Here is a 19,399-nt window from a genome sequence, read left to right on the forward strand (position 1 = left end):
ATTTCCTGAGTATCATTTAAATATTTGCAAAAATATATATCTCTAAAGAAATAGTAGTCAAAATCACAAACCCTACTTAAGATATCATATTCAGTTATGTTAGCAACATCATTATATTAAGCTCTATATTTATCATATTCAGCATAAATGACAAATTAAAATCTTATTATTGGTCTGTTTTTGACATGATCATTTCATGTTTATTACATAATATCCGAATATTTTTTGATTTTTGCTGATAGTTAAAGATTTGAGTTAGCACTATTTCATAATTATTCAAATTGAAAGCATAACAACAATTCAAAGTCTGAACCATGGAGACTATTTTTTTTGAAAAGCTAGGCATCCACCAAAGAGGATCCAGGCACTTGTGGCAGTCACCTCTACAGTGCCAACATCCATCAATCTGCAAATTATAAATGTACTCACGCGAGAAAATAGACTCCAAAACGTAGTTCTGCAACAATTATTATCAGGCTCTAATTCTTTAAGAAAGAAAAATCTATATAGGCGAATCACACTCGCACTAGAAAGATTAATTGAATTGAGGAATATATTACTAGTACTGGATTTTTTGCGAGGCTATGCATTTAATTTTAAAATGAATGTATAATAAATATAATTTAATATGTTTTTAATTTAAAAAAATAAGACTTTTGACATTCATTATATAATTAATTTTTGTGTTACTATAATATCATTTTGTAAATTAACTTTTGTTCTAATTTAGAAATGTAATTCTAAATCTATACCATTCCACAGCAAACATTTAATCCCAATTATTATTTTGACAATTTTCGGAATAGTTCATTTTTATACTAAGGAAGATAAATAAGTATATTGGGGCATTTAGGCTAAATTTACAATAAGAGCGCAAGGCTCTTGAGCACTTTTTTCAGAGAACAAGTTTAAGAAGTTTGTTTTGTATTAGAATATGCTTTTGACGAGTCTGTGTATGAGTATTCTTGAGTTATAAACAAATTCAACAAGAGTCAAAAGCATTCATTTTTCGACCATATTGTATCAATCACCAAATCCTAGAAGAGTCAGAATTAAAAAAAAAAATGAAGAGTTTAAGTATAATATACCGAAGTCAATAATCGAGATGAAAAGACTGAATGATACGATTGACTGAAGATAAAACTAAAGGAGTTTAGTGTTGGAGGAGATAATATAAGGCAAGTGTTACAGAATGAAGTACAGGGTCTCATCTTTTAACGTAACATCCCTTACATGCGGTGCACTCGAAAGATGTAAAATAATATAGAGTTTATTCTAATACACCATAGATCAACTAAATTCAGATAAGAGTTGAAGACGTCATGGATCTTCTTAGTCCACGGAGTTGACCATGGAGCCTTGTTCACTTCTTTTATTCCTTCAACACCTCACAAGGAGATTTGCCACAAACAAGACAGGAAGATAGATATAGAAACAATAAATATTATTCAATTGATGAATTAGGGTTCTTGGTTATGAGGATTTGCAATATTTACTAAGCTATTCTACTGAGGGTGGTAGATTAGGAAATACAGCACTTTTCAACTTGCCAAATAGTGAGGGAAAGACTGTTTCTCGTACAGGACTAATCTCTAGAACAAGATCTCCTCCACGAAGTATCAACTTCTTAGCATCTCACTTTGCGCTCCATTTCTCCTATTAAGATCTTGGGCGAGATTTAACTTCGAGCAGTCTCAGCACATTATAAGAGTAAAAGCTTTTCCGCTTTTCCAACACGTTGGTTCAACCCCCCTCTTTGGTCATTGCGTTGGGCAAGACTTCTCCGGTATAATAGGAGAGTCTATTTCAAGGCTCACTGCAGACATGCCATATACCAAGTAAATGGAATGCTACTCCGTATCTGATGACTCCATGCGTGCTTAGTTTCAGCATGTGGATAATATATTCTATTGTTATTGGACTACTAGTGATGACATGATCCTAACCTTTTGATTGAAAGTAATTCCAATATAATATAAATAAATGATACGCCAAAATGATACTACGCCAAATAGAAGCAAGCTAAAATGATCCGTGCTGAAAAGAGCCCCGCTAAAAAAATGCACGCCCAAAAAAGCGCGCCAAATGAGTGGACACGAAAAAAATAATATTAATTGCTCTAGAATCGAAACCTTGATTAAATAAAGGCCCCCCTAAATCAACCATGCTATCAAAATCCCTAATTCTGCGATGTTCTGAGTGTCAAGGCACAAGAGAATTCTCCTCGCCACCCCCAATCTTAGTGACTCACTCGACATCTCGTGCAACTGTAGGGACCATTTTGCCTCTGTTCACTCGGGAGTTATCAGAATTTCTAGGGGAGCAATATTGTTTTTTCTGTCTGCTAGTAGCTCTTGGAAGCAGTGCAACTGGAGGGAAGAAGTTAATCCTTCTTCTTCCACCTGATGGAAAACGCATCTAAATCCTCTGCATCTCTCATCCCAGATACGTAATTTGACTTTGTGTGGAAATCCTTTGACTCTAATAAATCCACTCCAGAAAATGTGGTTTTTATGTACCAAATACAGTATCATCGAATACAAGAGGAAAGCTGTGATTCCAACGATTTTGTTCTGGTAAAATGGATTATATAAAAAATGTGAATAAAATAACGAAAATTATGGACCTGCATGAGATCACTTATTCCATTGCCCATGAACTAAAAATCACCCAGAAAACCCTTTGGAACTATTAAAATCGGATAATTCTAACTATGTTAATTTTATTGTCAAATTAAAGCGAAAAATTGCTTATAACTTATTACTTCACATATTATATCCAGCAAAAATCATACTTAATTTACTATCTTACACGTTTTATTATAACCTATTATTATTCAATGATTGGTAGGAATCGTTTACAGCTTAAAATGAACTGATTCTTATTCAACCAATCAATATACAGAACAGTGATTAGGAGAATAGAAGAATAACATAGACAGATGATGACAATTACGCTGTATATTTTTATGTTAGCTAGCTAAAGCTCTTATATCTGACCCTTGACAATGTAATAGTTAATTTATTGTATATACTATACAAATAAAAGTGGATAACTATGAAATAACACATATTATTTAAAACATATTAGGGTCTGATATGTAATAAAACTGGGCATTAAAGGGATATATTTTTTATCGAAGGTGAAAGTTTAATTTATTTTATTTATCATCCCCATTTGGACATCCAAATACACAGTAATAGCTCAGCATTTTCTTTAATTCAAATGAATATACCCAGTGGTCCATTAAAATCTGAGCACTATTAATTTTAATTTTAATTAACAATATAATTTAGAAAAATTATACAAGAACTATCAATAGATTTGTTGGTTGAGCTCTCTAAATCATCATTAATCTAGCCACCCTTAGCGGCAATGGCAGCTTCAAAGTGGCGGTGAAAGATCTGACGCCTCCTGTGGATGTAGTCCTCTGACATGGGGTCCTACTGCTGACTCATAATATCTCCATCCTCAGTTTGACATTTTTGGCAGAGTACTTATTCCTCTCCAACTTTGAGGACTTGTTAGCGGCGTAGACAGTGGTCCTGATGACGCTTAATTGCTTGAGTTGCACAAATGGAAATTCATTGATAACGCTCAAGTGTCATTTTCTTGACTTGTATGTAAACTAGAAAACTCATATTTCTTTTATTTAGAAATGAATTGTTTATGCTTTAATATATCGAAATACGAGTGCGAATTAATTTCAATCACTCAACCTTCAGTAATTCTTGGATTAGTAAGTGCTCAAATTTCAATGGAACACCCGGTACATAACTTTTTTAATCAAAAGCACAGGGTGCATTCATTTGAACGGGAGCTATGTACTATTATTGTCTTAGACTATTTCAACCTCGAATATTTTAGATTAAATACATTTTGGCTAAAAGATATACCCCCCCCCCCATATGTGAGGTTTTTTTTTGGTTGAAAATGACATAATGTTTAATACTGTAAATCCATTAAATATTTGTTTTCTATGGGAAAAATTATGAAATTATGGCCCAAAATTCAAATGATGCATAAAATCAAAATCTTATTCTGTAATTAATTCGAACCACGGACAAAATATGCAATATATTAGTATTAAATATAACTACAAACACGACTTGGATTCGAATTGATGAAGTGCTAGCCACTCCTCCGTTATCAATTAATTATTCTTGGACATGATAAATTATTATTCATTCTTGAAAATACTTAAAGATTGATGAACAGGTATAATATGAGGCAAAATTCAACATTTGAAATAGCTCTGAATTTTTCAAATATTTTCCCCAAAAAAAACTTTTTAAGAATAACTATGAACGTTTTCGAAAAGCTGTGAATTTTTGATATTTTTTTTTCAAAAAAAAGTTTAATACTTGAATATTTTGCGGAAAAAAATGCACCTTTTGAAATTCAATTTTTGAACTTTTTTTCCAAAAAATTTAATTTTTCATTTATTTTTTCTAAAAAATCCACAAATCAAGCCTCCCTTCTTCCCCCCCAAAAATAATAAATATAACCCACCATCTGTACCTAATCTCTTTCTAAATATCTTAATTACGTAAAATAAAATTATTCGTGCATCGTTTTCTGTGTGTGTTTATATTCTATGTAAGTTAGGGTAAGAGAGAACGGTGACTTAACTATCCTATCACAATCAGACAAAAGATTGAAGATAATGAGCAAATCTTCTTCTTTTTCCCAATGTATCCAACTTCATCTCTATTGTGTGACTTAGTAGGTATGACAGTGTTTATAAGCCCCCACACAAAAGAAATATTACTACTCGTAAATACATATATTATGTATGTATTTACCATACAAGTACGGTTTTTTTCTTTTTCATTTATGGGGCCTAGATATATTTAAGTAAGTCAGGATTTATGGATTAGGTACATATAGTTATATTTACAAATTGTACATCCAGAAATATGTAAGGATATGTACATTAGAGCGGTTCGATTTTCAACTTTTTTCGAATTTTGATTACGGGTAATGTGGAAAAGGTGGTATATGGTATGCAAATGCCCTATGCAGAATTGCATTTTCCTAAGTGGGCATCTTTAGGTCCCACATCCTGATCAAATTATTTAAGAAAAGGGAGAAACTCTTTGCTTATTCCATTTAGATAAAAAAAACAAAAACATTTTGAGTTTTTTTTTGAATAAAATAACATTGTTAGAAATTAAAAAGTGTTGAAAAAGTTTTTTTATAAAATGTTCATATGGAACCAAACAAGAGAAAAAAGTTTGGGAAATTTGATGATCCACATATAGGGAGTATCCATTTGTTTACCTTCTCCGAAAGGAAAGATCAAATTTTTCTTTTGATATTCTTTCTTTTTCCTCCTATAGAGTAGCTTCAGACAAAAAACAAAACAAAACTTTATGAATGTTTTTTTATAGGTTAAAATAATGTCTATCATAATTAAAATGCGCAAAATAATGATTAATGTTATATTTTAATCTTTATTGACGAAATAAAGAACTTTTGCTCCTTTTAAACTTTGAACGAGATGTGATACCTTAAGACGTCATTGTAAGAAAAGGAAATTTTACATAAGCTATTTTCTAACCACATGACGACTTTTCGGAAATAGTCGTCATCGAAATTCGAAAAAAGCTGAAAATCCAAACGGTCTAATATGCATACTATGTATATTTGTAGATCCTGGTCATTGAGATGATGTTTCTATTTTGAAGAAAAGATAAATATATACTTCTTACTTATAGTCTCTGAATAAGGGAACATTGAGAATCAAATTAATTGTTCTCTTGATGTTTTTCATTTTAGATCCTACACATTATATATGTAGTACACATTTTGTCCGTTTCCAGATCTTTATTTACCTATTAAAGTAATATATTCAGTCTATATCTCTGGTTGCATAGCACATATAATTAGACCTGTACAAAATATAAAGTGTCGCTATACAAAAAAAACCCGAAAATGAACGTGATTACCGAAAGAGATAAAATGCATAGAGCGATGTTGTGAAGAAGAAGTTGACGCCGTCTTTACTGATACAAATTTTAGTGGTAATAAATAGGGCGATAGGGTGCATGGAAAATTGCCAGTTCGAATATTTCCCGTCATTCTACAATACCTCGGCCAAAAACATGTTTTGTGTAATGGCAGGACCACCATGCAAGTTAAAAATCACCACCGTTGCTTCAGAAAGCATTTAGTCTCCCTCTAAATACTTAAAATAAACCCCAGGCCCATGGACCGATATAAGCTAGGGCAAAGACACAAAGAAGGTTAATAACCATGGATCCGGGGTTCCTTTTGAAGTATTTGGAGTGGATTTTGTGAAGTGTTGGTGGTGATTTTTAACTGGTCCACAGGGCCTCTACAACAGATCCGGTTGTACAATTTCTACAGGTTACAGCTGAAACAGGGCTTATTGAAGTTATTAAGAAGCACTACTCCAGTAAGTCCTTGGGCCTCTTCTTGTCGCTCAAGCAGGCTGTGTCTCTTTTCGGACGAGAAGATCTCCGTGGAAGGCAAGGTGTAACATGAACAACAAGTAACTTGCGTATGATCCCGAGGACGTGATTCTTATAGACAAAAATAAGTAACTGGCATTGTGCACGTCTGGTTCGTCTTCATCCAGGAGAGGGTGAGGGGCGTGTCAAGCCACACTTAAAGCTGGGATTGTATAGCCTCTCAACTCCTACATCTGCAGCTTGAATAAATGTTCCCAACAAGAGTGATCGCCTTAACGTGGGCTCCCTGAGTCAACACAATCAATCTTCCTCTCCTCTTTCTTCACCTATTTTGGACAATCAATATAGGTTTAAAATTGGTTCAGAACCAACAATTCTCATAAAATGTGTCATGTAGGATTTAAATCCAATCATCTTTTGAGGGATGTCACACTTGGTAAATGAAATAACTTCTTTTCCATATAAGTCCTGCTTGAGAGGTTATTTAAAGCAAGGCCCTTAATAATGTCTTCCTTTTCCCACCGTGTCTTAGATTTTTCCTTAGCTATGAGCATGTTTGTTTGAGAAGGTGTGAACCATTTAAGGAGTTCTTTTCTCACGAGTTGTTTAATACTCTTTTTTGACTTGAATCTTACATTTGCCTTCTTTTACAGATTGAGGGATTCTGTAAGAGATTGCACCTGGTTCTGCAACACTTTGATTTTGTTTTTGAGCAGCTTACTCTGAAAATCCTTGATGGTCTGGGATCTGGTAGTTGCCATTTCAGGTTTAACTTCAACACTCTTGGTTTTGTCAAAAATTGAATCTTCTTTGGATTTAGTTTCAACTTCTCTCATGACTTGATGAAGTATTTCTCTCCTCTGTCTCTTAGCCAATCTTTCACATCTTTCATCCTCACGAGGATTAGGATCTCCATCATCCACCACAGAGTTGAACAGTTTCAAACTTGGAATGTCATCCTTCTTTGGTTTTTTCCCAGCGGCCTTTCCCAACAATTCATTCTTCAAGGCTCTCTCATAATTTTGATCAGTAAAATGACTGGAACAGACTTGGGGAAACCCAGGCATATTGTCATTCCTTCTGCAAACTTGTATCCATATGTCACGAAAATGAGAGTCCTTAGGGAATCCAAAGTATGTAATTCCATTTGGAGAATTGCATGAAGCAACGGCAGAAATAGTTTTTTATTCTTCCTTTCCATTTTTACTGGCATTGATTACATATGTTAATTAAATATATATTGTATAACTATTACTGCTATTGAAACGGCTTTGCCGTTTCGATGACGTAACTGATTTTTGCACGAACAAATGGCGCACAAACACGAACGACACATCATAACTATATTATCATTGTTCTGATGGTATTAAGATATTTTTGAAATCTGCAATCAAAACATTGTTTTTCTTTACTTTTATATTTTCAGTATTAATGGATTCAGCTATATTATTTGGGGATTCTCTTTCACTATCTAGCCAATTATTTAAAAAAATATCAAATAACCATAGGTATTTTTATGAAATCAAATTTTTTGAAAAAATTTCAAAATTTAAACTCCAAAAATCCAAAGATATCCACAAAAAAATTCACAATTATTCACAAAAAATTAAAATTTTTGTAAAATAATGTCAACTATTAAATGTATTTTTTAAATAATTCAAAACTATTATTCACGGAAGAAAGTTTCTAATTTTGAATTATTTGCAAAAATTTCAAATATTATTAAATTTTTAGCCTGGAAAAAAAATCTAATCATTAGAAACAAAATCAATGATGGGGTGATGGGGCCTGCAGCATCTCCAGTTCTCAAAATGGCCGACATTAACAATACTGACGTTACATGAATGTAAAGGTAAATATGACGAGGAACAAGAAATAATGTGACAAAACTAAAAAGTGTTGTAAGGGTGAATGTGCGCGCTATTGGTATCTCTTGATGGGTTGTCCTTTTCCTTGTAGAACCTAAATAGTTAACATAACCAATTAATGCTCAATACTTCAACTGTCACTCCCTGATATTGCTATTCATTACTTCATCTAATAAATTAAGTTGATATGATTAAAATCATGGGCTAATGCATATACATTTGAGTGGTTTAATTTTCAACTTTTTCCCAATTTCCATTACGAATACCAGATTATATATATATATTTTTATTTTTTTTTGGGGAGGGACTTGGTTTTTTGATTCTTTAAAAAAAAATCAATTAATTAAATTAAAAAAAAAATAATTGACATATTAAATTTTTTAAATGTTAATCTAAAAAAAAAATTCAATATATTTCAAAAGTCTACAGTTATTAAAAAAAACTACATTTTTTGGAACACAATTTTTTTTTAGAAATTTACAGCTGTTTAAAAGGAATAAAAACTTTTGGAAAAATAAATTAAATTCAAATATTTAATTTCTTAGTAAAAAAAAAAAAAAACTTAATTCAGGATGAGGACTACTGTCCCTCCAGTCCACATCCTACGTTTACCTATGCCATATTGCATTGTACTACGAGGTCATAATTTAAGTCGATTTAATTATGGAAAAAAAACAACTAACTGTTTACTTAATGAATATATATACTAAAAATACATGTTTAGTTATGTTGCATAAAATAACATTGTCGCATTTTCTTAACCTATAAAAAGTGTGTAAAAAGTTTTTTTTCTTAAGTTGTACTATGGAACAAAAAATGAAAAAAAATTAGTAACTAGATAATACACGTTACGGCTGCATTCTTTTTTTGTATATTTTCAGAAAAGAAATATCAAAATTATCTTTTATTAGTTGGAAAACAAAACCCCCCTAATATACATAATATTTAAATTAGAGTCGCAATACCTCGCTAAAACACAAATACCCCCATGTATTTCGTTGTCAGCAGTGGATTCTCTTGTCTCACTTGATACGTCATGGCTGTTTCATAATTTATTATTTTTTATAAATAAATAAAGTTGTAAGCCACTGTTTCCCAAAAGGACAGGAATAAATTTTTTTGTTGATCCTTCGCAGTCGTTGGAAATATTGCCCCATTTATTATTTTATTAAGAAATTTCGACTATAGTTTACTAATATAAATGTATATTTTTAATGTAATATTACGGAGCAATATTACATTTATAATACAGAATCGAATAAAATACTTTAGAGGATTTTAATATTATTAGATAAATATATGTCATTTATTTTAAGCCTTGTGAATATGACAAATGATAGTCTAGGAGTACTTAATAGATAGCTAGCATTTGCTATGATTGACATATTTGTCCAATTCCAGATTATTTCGAGCTCTTTTTTCTGGTTCTTTTTGGAGGAAAGGTTGTGTAAAGACGTGTTAGAGTCACGCATATGATATCATGTGTTTTAATAAGTGTAAAAAATGATAAGGCTCACCTGCTCTTATATTGACCCATGATGGCAGATGTTGCCAAAGTTGCAAACATGAATAAGGATAGATATACTCTCCTTGCAAATATGTGGAGTTGATTATATTCTAATAATAATAATCAATAACTTTCAATGGTAACTTGCTCGTGTAAATCATGTACGAAAGGGCTAGAAACGGCAGATATATGTATACAACCAATTAGTTATGGTTGTATACATATATAAATACATATTTTGCAGATGGAAATTACAGTTACATCATTAAAAAAGGAACAGCGGTTGATATCCTTCTTCTATTTTTTTCAAATGAATTTATGTTTATCCTTTATTAGCAGGCACGTCCACAGGTGGAGGCCCTGTGTCTGCCTCACTCAATTAAGGAGTTTTTGCTGTTTACTAGATAATTTAATTTTTGAAATTTTTCTCCAAAAAATTTAATTTTTGTGATAAGCTGAAAATGTTAGATTTTTTTTACAAAATATTCAATTTTTGAGAATATATATAGATTTTTGAATTTTTTTCCAAAATTTTTCTTTTTTTTTGCGAATAATTGTGGATTTTTGAAATTTTTCTGATAATTTTTTTTTGTGAACTATCCGAAAAGTTTTGAAATTTTTTTTATGAACAGCTGTCGATTTAAAAAAAAAAATCAAAATTTTTTATTTTTTGAGAATAACTATGGATTTTTAAAAAAAATTTGGATTTATTTTATTTTTTTAGAATAACTAGATTTTTAAATTTTTTTTTCCAAAAATTTAATTTTTTGTGGATAGATATGAAAGTAAAATTCTGGTCTCTAGGTATGAAGTGAAGCTTCCTATTGGTCTAGAGACTTTTAGCCGATAGACACTAGAGTTGATGAGATGCCGATAATTGTGTTTTTGGTTGATACTTTTGCATCAATAGAGCAGAAGGTGTTATGTCTCTGTTCGTTTTTCTCCTTGCTGGACGTGGTTAAAGGAGCCGTGGAGTTCTTTGTGAAGATGCGGTAAAAATGTTCCAATTCTCATGGGGATCGCTATATGTAACTCACGTTTCTAAGATTATGCCAGGAATATCAAAGCGGGCTGGAAAGAGAATTTTGAAACCTTAATGAGTGAATGAAAGAAATTGGAAGGGTCTAGGATGACAACAATGGGCTCAGTCTTGAAGTAGGTCTTCGACATTCTCAAAATGAACCTAATACAAACAGGGATAGATATGTTACTTGGAACCTGTCGTCCTCATTGTCATATCAGACAGAGGGGGGGAACTCACGACTCAAACACTGCTCATACAGAGCTCAACTTGCCTTTTCCTTGCGATCAAAGGTTGTATGCTCTTGTTAATAGTCTAATAGACGCTATGTGTGAAGTTACGGGTGGACGTTCCTATGTGGTTACTTCACATAGAGTTGAGTTCTTCACCAATGCATTGATAGTTAAGTTCAAAAACTGCTGTCTAGAATGGTTGTCCATTTCAAAAAATGGGTCCTGATCCATCTATTCTCAATAAACATATTGTTAATTATGCAAAAGTTTTAACTTCTTCTAATGAAAATAATAGTAATATTATCCCTTATACACCCAATCATATCTTATCTCCGTCGAATATTAATTGGCATAACTGTAGAAGGCTTATTTAATTTCCTAAATCTACACAAAAACGATTTACGCTTGGTTTTTGACCGTTTCCGGAGTCATTTTTTCCCGATAGAAATTCCCCTACGCTTATTAAAAATTCCGTGTATCCGAATGTTAAATTTACTTGTAGTAGCCAGGAACCCATGACAATCACCAAATTACCGTTCGATAAGTATGAAATTGAACCTAGTCCGCTAACCATATATATTCCGGTCAGAAACAGCCTAAAATATCTTGGCAAGTATTCATTCGGGGTTCTGGAAGGGAGTTATTCAAGATAAAGGATATCTTTTTGGTCATTTGAAAGCATCTACTAATTTATTGACTGCTAATTTATCAGTAACTACCCCATACTTCTACAATATTAGAATAGCTATTTTGTCATCATGGATCAAAACCTAGGAATGAGTGGAAACACGAGTTTCATAATTACATAATAACAATGCCTACTTACTATGCTGGATCACTGAGGAAAGCCCTCCTAAGGATGGGAGCAGGAAATCTCGCGATATCTCTTATACAAGATAGTTTAGATAATTGTTTAAGTATTAGAGTAACTACCTATCTCAAAAGACACAAAAATCAAGCTAAGTTAGAGTATGATAAAACCCTAAGTTCTTCTTCTCTTCCGAGAAAAGGAATCGTACCTCGATCCCCTTTGAGGAAAGAATTGTTGTTCTCTAGTTTCCCTCAATATAAAGTTGTTCACTCTCAAGCAATCGATAGATTTTCTGGTTATACTTTAGAATGCAAGGAGACTAAAACATGTCATTACAATAGTTGTATAAATTCATTGGGAAATAGAAAATGGGAAATTCAAAATGAGTTGATGATGACTCTAAACATTCATTACCAATTGGGATAATGGAAAATTATCAAGACTTTCTAAAACGTATGCCTATTCCACTTAGAGAAGTCGAACATAATCCAATTCGGCAACACAAGTCTGGAAATCCTTTTAAAATAAGCAAAACTATTATTTTAGATGAGGTATTTCATGAATTTGTTCCGAACAGAATGGAACTTCTGTTCATTCAGGAAGAATAAATCAATTAACTAATACGAAATGTTTAATTGATTTTAGCAATTCGCATATTCCTAAAAAGTTTAAAAAGGGGGCCCTTCCCCGAGATTTTATTTATCGAGTTCCTTCACATTCAGCCCTTCTCCCTACAAATGAATGATCCGAAATTTAGAGTTAGGAAATCAATCGCTCTGGATACAGGAAGTTTTAAGGGATTTAGTTTTTCCTACCAACTCTGCGATTAATTCTTTAGTTATTCCCTCAAATCATGTTTACAATACAACTGCTCCACAGATGGTTGTAAAACTACCCAAACATTCTGATCCACCTCAACTGTCAATGCCGGAAGATACTTTGATTGCATCAGTAATTCTAAAAGACGGTTTATGAACAGAAATTGAGCTCTCGTGTAATGCAATTGAAGGTTCCAAAGTAAGGTTTAAGATTAAAAAAGATTTTGGTGATACTCCTGATTCCAATATTTTTGAGAGTCCTGCAATAAACTAGATGTCGTGAGGAATTAAATAGCCCGTACGGCAGTGGTGAATCTCAATTATCTTGTTAGATCCTTTATTAGATTTAAATGAGGATGGAAAGCAATTAATTAGACTTAATATTCAAGAACTTTGGAACATCAAATTGAGAAATCAAAACATACATTGAATAATTTTATTCAGAAGTGAAGCGTCCTGATAAAAATCATGATGGGATTTATAGGGTACTTAAAAAAGAGCTGGATGGGCCATCACAAATATGAAAATATTATATTAAAAAAAATGATTGAAGAAGCATTTAGGTTTAAGAAGCAATACCTTGCAGAATATCTTTTGTTAAATGTGGATGAATTAGTTAGAACTTGAGATGTTATTTCATTAAATCAAGAGAATATGTTTATCATTGAAAAAATTTATAAGTATATTTATATTATGTAGGTATGGGAAATAACACGTGTTTTAAACTATAGAATGATAGATTGGGCATTATTCTTCTATTTAATTTCTGTCTATTGTTATTCATATTTTTGCAAGAAAATTTATTATGAAAGTTTAAAAGCAATGTGGATATTTGATTTTTTTTTTCAAAAAAATGATCAGAACATTGACAGTTGAATATAATTATAAATCAACTGGATCAAATAAAACATTCTGAATCATACCCATAGTGTCATATTTTATGCAATTGTTAAAATGAGCGAATTACTTCATATAATAAATATGGCTGCTTGTAAAAATTTTAGTACAGACAAAATAAGAAGGAGTTTATTGTATTGTATTATGGAACGGGGTTTCTGTCACCCTATTTACGGTTATGGTACACCATCACTCATAATTAATCTGGGTGACGGATGCTACAGGCCCTCTTCTCGATATGCGGCAAAAAATAAAGATAAGTCAAGGGGTTGACCTCCGGACTGTATGATGGACACACTCTCTTGTCCCAATTTTCGCAGTGTAAGCAAGAGCCTATCTTGATTAAATACGATGTTGACTTCCGAGAAATTTGCTCGGGCCCAAGGGAACAGGTTGGTCTTGAAAACGTTGATTTATATTGCTGATGTGAGCCATATCAAAGGCGTCCTTGATAGCATATTCAGTATTAATTAATTTTTTTTCCAAATATTATTTTTGATTTATTTTATCACCACCAGTTTCCCTCATGATCAGTTGTCTAACTATGTTTAAATTAAATTTTGACACTCCATACCAGTACTTTCTAGTACTTGTTCCTCTAGCAATACAATTTAGGGCTGATCTCTACTATTTGTGTCATTTCATTCAAAGGTCAGTAAAGTCTTTTTTATCGTTTGAGTATACCAAGTGGTTCGTTAATATACAATATGGTTTTATTCAAAAATAAAAATAAGGATTATTTTCTTCCGTATCATTTGAAAATGGAACTTATGTTAAACTTTTCAAATTCGGCAAGATGGTTTTAAAATTGGAACCTCTGAATTTTTTTGGAAATAGAGAACGTCGTAAAAAAACAAAAAAAACATATCAAGGTCACAAAATGTGTCTTTTTTCTGAAAATTGGCAACCACGAGTATCGAGATGTTGTTAAATTTTTGTTGTAAAAAATGACTGAAACTTTGATGAGCAACTGTTAACAGATGCTAGATTGATGTGACTATCTGTTCCAGTAATTTTGGACAACAAATATTTAATGACAGCTTGATACTCGATTTTATGCCTTTTTACAAAAACAGTCGTATTAACTCACTCAAACAACTGTTAGGTAACAACTGCACGACAAAAAATATCTGGCGCCCAGAAACTTTTTTTGTCGGCTGGAAGTATTGTTTAATTATTATTTGAAGTTATGATGTTATCTAATATATTTTACTTTTTAGAAGATGCTCATTCGAATAAGGAAGATGGAGTTTTGTTAGCCCACTAATTTGTTTATTCGAGTTCAAATATGATGATGTTTAGTTTGCGTTATTTTTTCATATATAATTTATGTAAATATATTTTTTTTAAATTAAACTATGGAGTCCAATTTCCAACCAGAGTCAATAATAGACTATTGCATCTTAAATTATACATTTACTATTCATTATTATGATAACAAGTAATAAATCATAAATTTGTAATTGAAAACTCTTCTTCTATTTGGTCTTTGCTAGGATATTCAAAAAGGAAAAATCTAGAAATAAAATACTTTATTCTTTCCCCCCAGCAATTTTAGTGTGTTTCATCAATCATCCCTCTGTTATATCCAGATATAAATATTATATGTCCACAAAAGAGGGAGCGGAGCGGGTTTTTGCGGTTCGTATTATTTATAATTAAGTGTGATAATTTTGGTAAGAATAGAAAAGCGTGCAAGGAGAAGAGAAGAAATACTTATGGCATCATTGATTAAATAATATACATCTTCTTCTGTCAATCTAGAACGTTATCATTTCCGTCTTTATTATTCAATATTAATATAATATTAGATGGTGATAGTCGATAGAGAACTGAATAAAATGCGTATTTGTTGTTTACGGCTACATATATTTAATTGGTAACAAAAACCTTCAGTCTTTCTTCAGTCTCTGAAATCGGAGACAAGAATGTTGCTAATACTTTTTTCAGCAAAATTTGTAATCATTGGATACCTTCCAAATTAATGAGATAAGGACAACCCAAAAATAACCATCTTAAGGAACAAACAAACCTGACATCATGGACCGCCGTCGAGTGTCTGTAGTTTCGTAATATTCATAATTGGAGTTAATTATATGACTTGTATACAGTTCCAAATTCCTTTTGTGAATGTGGATTTTACGGTGTTGTTCTACTTTGAACATTTTCAGGACTATAGTTCCATAATTAAAAAGACAGCACGAAAAAAATCTAAATCCTCGTCAGTGATATTCTATATATATCTATATTAACATAACTAATATATACATACAAAATAGGTTGAGTGATATTGAAATAACATAACATTCCGAGAATACAACTATATACATACATAAATATGCTTCATGCCCCTTTTCTTTTATGATAACAATTAATCTATTAACTTTAAGATAAATTTTATCATACATTATTTATATTTACATCAAATCTTACAGATCTATCAAGTTTAATAAACCTGCTGTTTCTTATAAGAATCTTGCCATTTTTCAGCCATATCTTTTAAGTTTTGACATTACTTTTTCAACAACATACTAACTCTGTTTTGTATTCTTACTTTTACTCCCATTTAAATAGTGTCTTGATTTCTTGTTTTTCGGCTGTGGTATAAATCTCGCTTTTTTATCATTTTGTTTCTCCTCTTCTCTCACTCTACATTGGTCAAGGATTTTGAATTTTCTAAGTTTGAAATAATTGTCAGCACAACGGATCGAATATTACTTCTGCTGCGCTTCTTCCATGGTCTTTTGGTGTGTTCTTCCATTCCAATATTGCTCTTGGAAACAATTTTTCGTTGATGTTCCCGGTCTTCTTAATAAGAGTCTTCATAGCTTTTACGCATACTATGAATTTTTTATGAATAGTAATATAAATATGAATAGTAAAATATTAGAAATTTTTCTTCCAAAAATTTATTATTTGAAATTTTTTTCTAAAACATTTCTTTTTTTGTAAACAACACAGGATGTTTGAAATTTTTTCCAAAAATAGTAATTTTAAGATTTTTTTTAATGCCAAAAACCAAGCCCGCCCCTGCCTAAAATATATATATAATCCTGTGGACGCCCTTGTTTAAGAATTGAGACCCAGATGAGATCAAGACTTCCAAAAATTAGTCTCGATATTCATCAGTAGTCTAGAGCAATATATTTACAAGTACGCAATTCTGTCATTCTCACTTGTCGATCCTTCAAGAGAAACAGGAAAGCCCCCTGGACGATTACTTCAGAGTAAATTAGTTATGATAAAAAAGAGGGAGTGCTCTAATCTTTTTTCTCCGCCACGTATTACGTTGCTCCAACAACTGATCGGTAAGAAGCTTCGTTACGCGTAACACGCAATCCATCTTTTAAATCATAAAAATGATGACATATTATTTAAGACATTACAAAAAATTTACCCTAATAATGGTCCAGAGGGTTTAAACTATATTAACATTGCAAAAGCTCAAGAAAAAGTTGCAATATACAGCTTCATTTAATAACTTAAAAGGACCTCCGAATTGACTTCCACGTTTTGGGACAAAAATGACTCCTGTAATTAATAGATAATTTTTATAACCTAAAAAAACTTGAATGTTTTTTATTCATTAGGGAAGAAAATATATAAAAAAAATGTTATAGAGAATCAGTTTTTATGAGATGAAGCAGTTTGTAGTCTCTATTAAATAGAGAATACAGGTTTTATGGCAATTTGAGGCAAAATTAAACCCTTCCAGCTAACAAAGAAGAAATTTAAAAACATTTGGAAGATGGAATAATTTTATATTCATTGTTGAAAAAAATTTATAAGTTGATTGACAGAATCAATTTTAATTACATGAAGAAGGTTTTAGTCGCTAATAAATAGTAAGACTATCTTTTTATCTCCAAAGTGGTTTGCACGTTTTTGGCTAAAAAAAACCTTTTAATTAATGGATAATTTTAATTTTATATGTAAGGATGATGGAACATTTTTCTATTCATTAGTGAAAAAAATATATAAATTGATAGACAGAATCAGTTTTTATGAGATGAAGAAGTTTGTAAGTGCTATAAATTATGAAAGGAGTGTCATGTTTGTGTTAACCCTTTACGTTTACTAAAACTCGTACAATTTACATCTGGGAAAGGGTAGGTTCCGTTATTGAAACTACGACAGTCCTAAATGAAGAAAGACATAATTTGAATGCCAAGATGATAATTAAACTCCGTGTGTCGTGTTTAAGACCGGATTAAGCCTGGCCTAACGCCAGTCTTAAGAAACCAGTTCCTAGTAGGTCCGATTCAAGGAAAAGATGGATTTAATTTTTGATCACGAATCTCCAGATTTTTCAGTGAAGATCCAATGCATTTTTGATATGTATGCAATAAGGACTTCTCTCCTTCTCTCTTTCTTTTTTTATTAATTATATTATCATGTTGATAGGATCTGTTCTATGTATATATGTAAAGTACCTTTTATCTGGTTGTATAAATAACCCGTCACCTTTCATATATGTAGAGTAGTATGCAGACCTGAATATTATATCTCCTCAAAAGCGTGAGCGGCTTTTACCAGTTGGTAATCCTTATAATACTAGAAGCTGTCATAATTATTTTTTTATTCTTGAGGAGAAACCATATCAAAATTTATAATCATGAATCATGTATAAATAAGTCACGTGTAACTATGAACTACTTATTGATTATTTTAAAAACGTGGAAAACTCCATCGTGATGAAGTTTGAGATAAAGTATTGACTTTAGATTTGGTTTAGTACGTACAATAATTCATTACATCTCCTGAGTTCAATAAAGATAGAAATAGTAAATAGAAAACGTAAATTCACTACTGCCAAGTTCCCCTCCCACCAGTACCTACCACCATACGTTAGGGATCTTGGCTTCTTGGCTTAAAGTAGTGAAATACTATTTCCATGCACTTAAATTCAGTCAAATAGTATATTAATGGTATGGATAAAAATAATGATGCAAAAAAAAAAAAAAAAAAAAGAAGGTAAAAGATGCTTTGAAGAATGAGTCCCTTGTCTTAGAAATAATGTTTATTCAAGACAATTTGCATCCAATACAAGTAGCCATTAAAGCATTGGAAAAGAGATTACCGCTACTCACAAGTGTAAATGTCGTTGAAAATCGATCCCTAGATATCACACTTGAACATTTAAAAGCTAAATGTCTGGAGGTAAAAGAGAAAAACAAAGGATACATGGAATTGAGAGAATTGGCACCTGTATGTATTTTTTAAAATTAAAGTAATAATTTTTAATTATTTGTTAATATTATATATATATAAAGGTTATGGAGTCATTCAACAATCTTCATAGTAAATTTCAATGTTCCATTTGATTATAATATTCTTGACGTGAGCATATGACAGACAAGATTTTTTGTCATATTTATGTACGACATCACGCGGAAACCCCCCTTGGAATCAAGTTTAAGGATAGAAGTGTTTTTGTATTTTAAAAATTTGATATCGTGATTGATGGTTTCTGGTGCAAATTTTCTAAATTTGATGTATCCTTATCGCCTGCAGACGTTATTTTGGAAAGGTTCAGGTGTAATATCGTGGCATATATTTTCTACGATAGTTACACTTGGGTGTAGCAATAATTTCTCTTTCTAAGCTTTATTGGTTACCAGGATAGGATTTAAATTGTGTTGAATAAACATTATTTTTAACAAAAGTAGATCGTTCTCCAAAAATCTTTTTTTTTTTAAATTGCATCATTGTTTCCATACATAGCATTAGTATACTCTTTAACTGAATTGAAGTACTTGGCGTAGTAGTCAGTTGTTTTAGAACATCTGAGTTGAAAAAAATATAAT

At 31.5% G+C, this 19,399-nt stretch overlaps 1 long non-coding RNA gene and 1 pseudogene across 1 annotated transcript; one reads left to right on the forward strand and one right to left on the reverse strand.

The window, feature by feature from the left end:
• Positions 1-374: 374 nt before the first annotated feature.
• Positions 375-1,880, reverse strand: LOC139907610 (uncharacterized). Its single transcript, XR_011784325.1, has 2 exons — positions 1,089-1,880; positions 375-1,037 (listed from the first exon to the last, which is right to left on the reverse strand). It is a non-coding gene; the product is annotated as an uncharacterized lncRNA (long non-coding RNA).
• Positions 1,881-9,585: 7,705 nt separating this feature from the next.
• Positions 9,586-19,052, forward strand: LOC121121650 (integrator complex subunit 6 pseudogene; annotated as a pseudogene).
• Positions 19,053-19,399: the final 347 nt, after the last annotated feature.

The sequence above is a fragment of the Lepeophtheirus salmonis genome, chromosome 1, assembly GCF_016086655.4.
Source record: "Lepeophtheirus salmonis chromosome 1, UVic_Lsal_1.4, whole genome shotgun sequence".
NCBI classification, from domain to species: domain Eukaryota; kingdom Metazoa; phylum Arthropoda; class Copepoda; order Siphonostomatoida; family Caligidae; genus Lepeophtheirus; species Lepeophtheirus salmonis.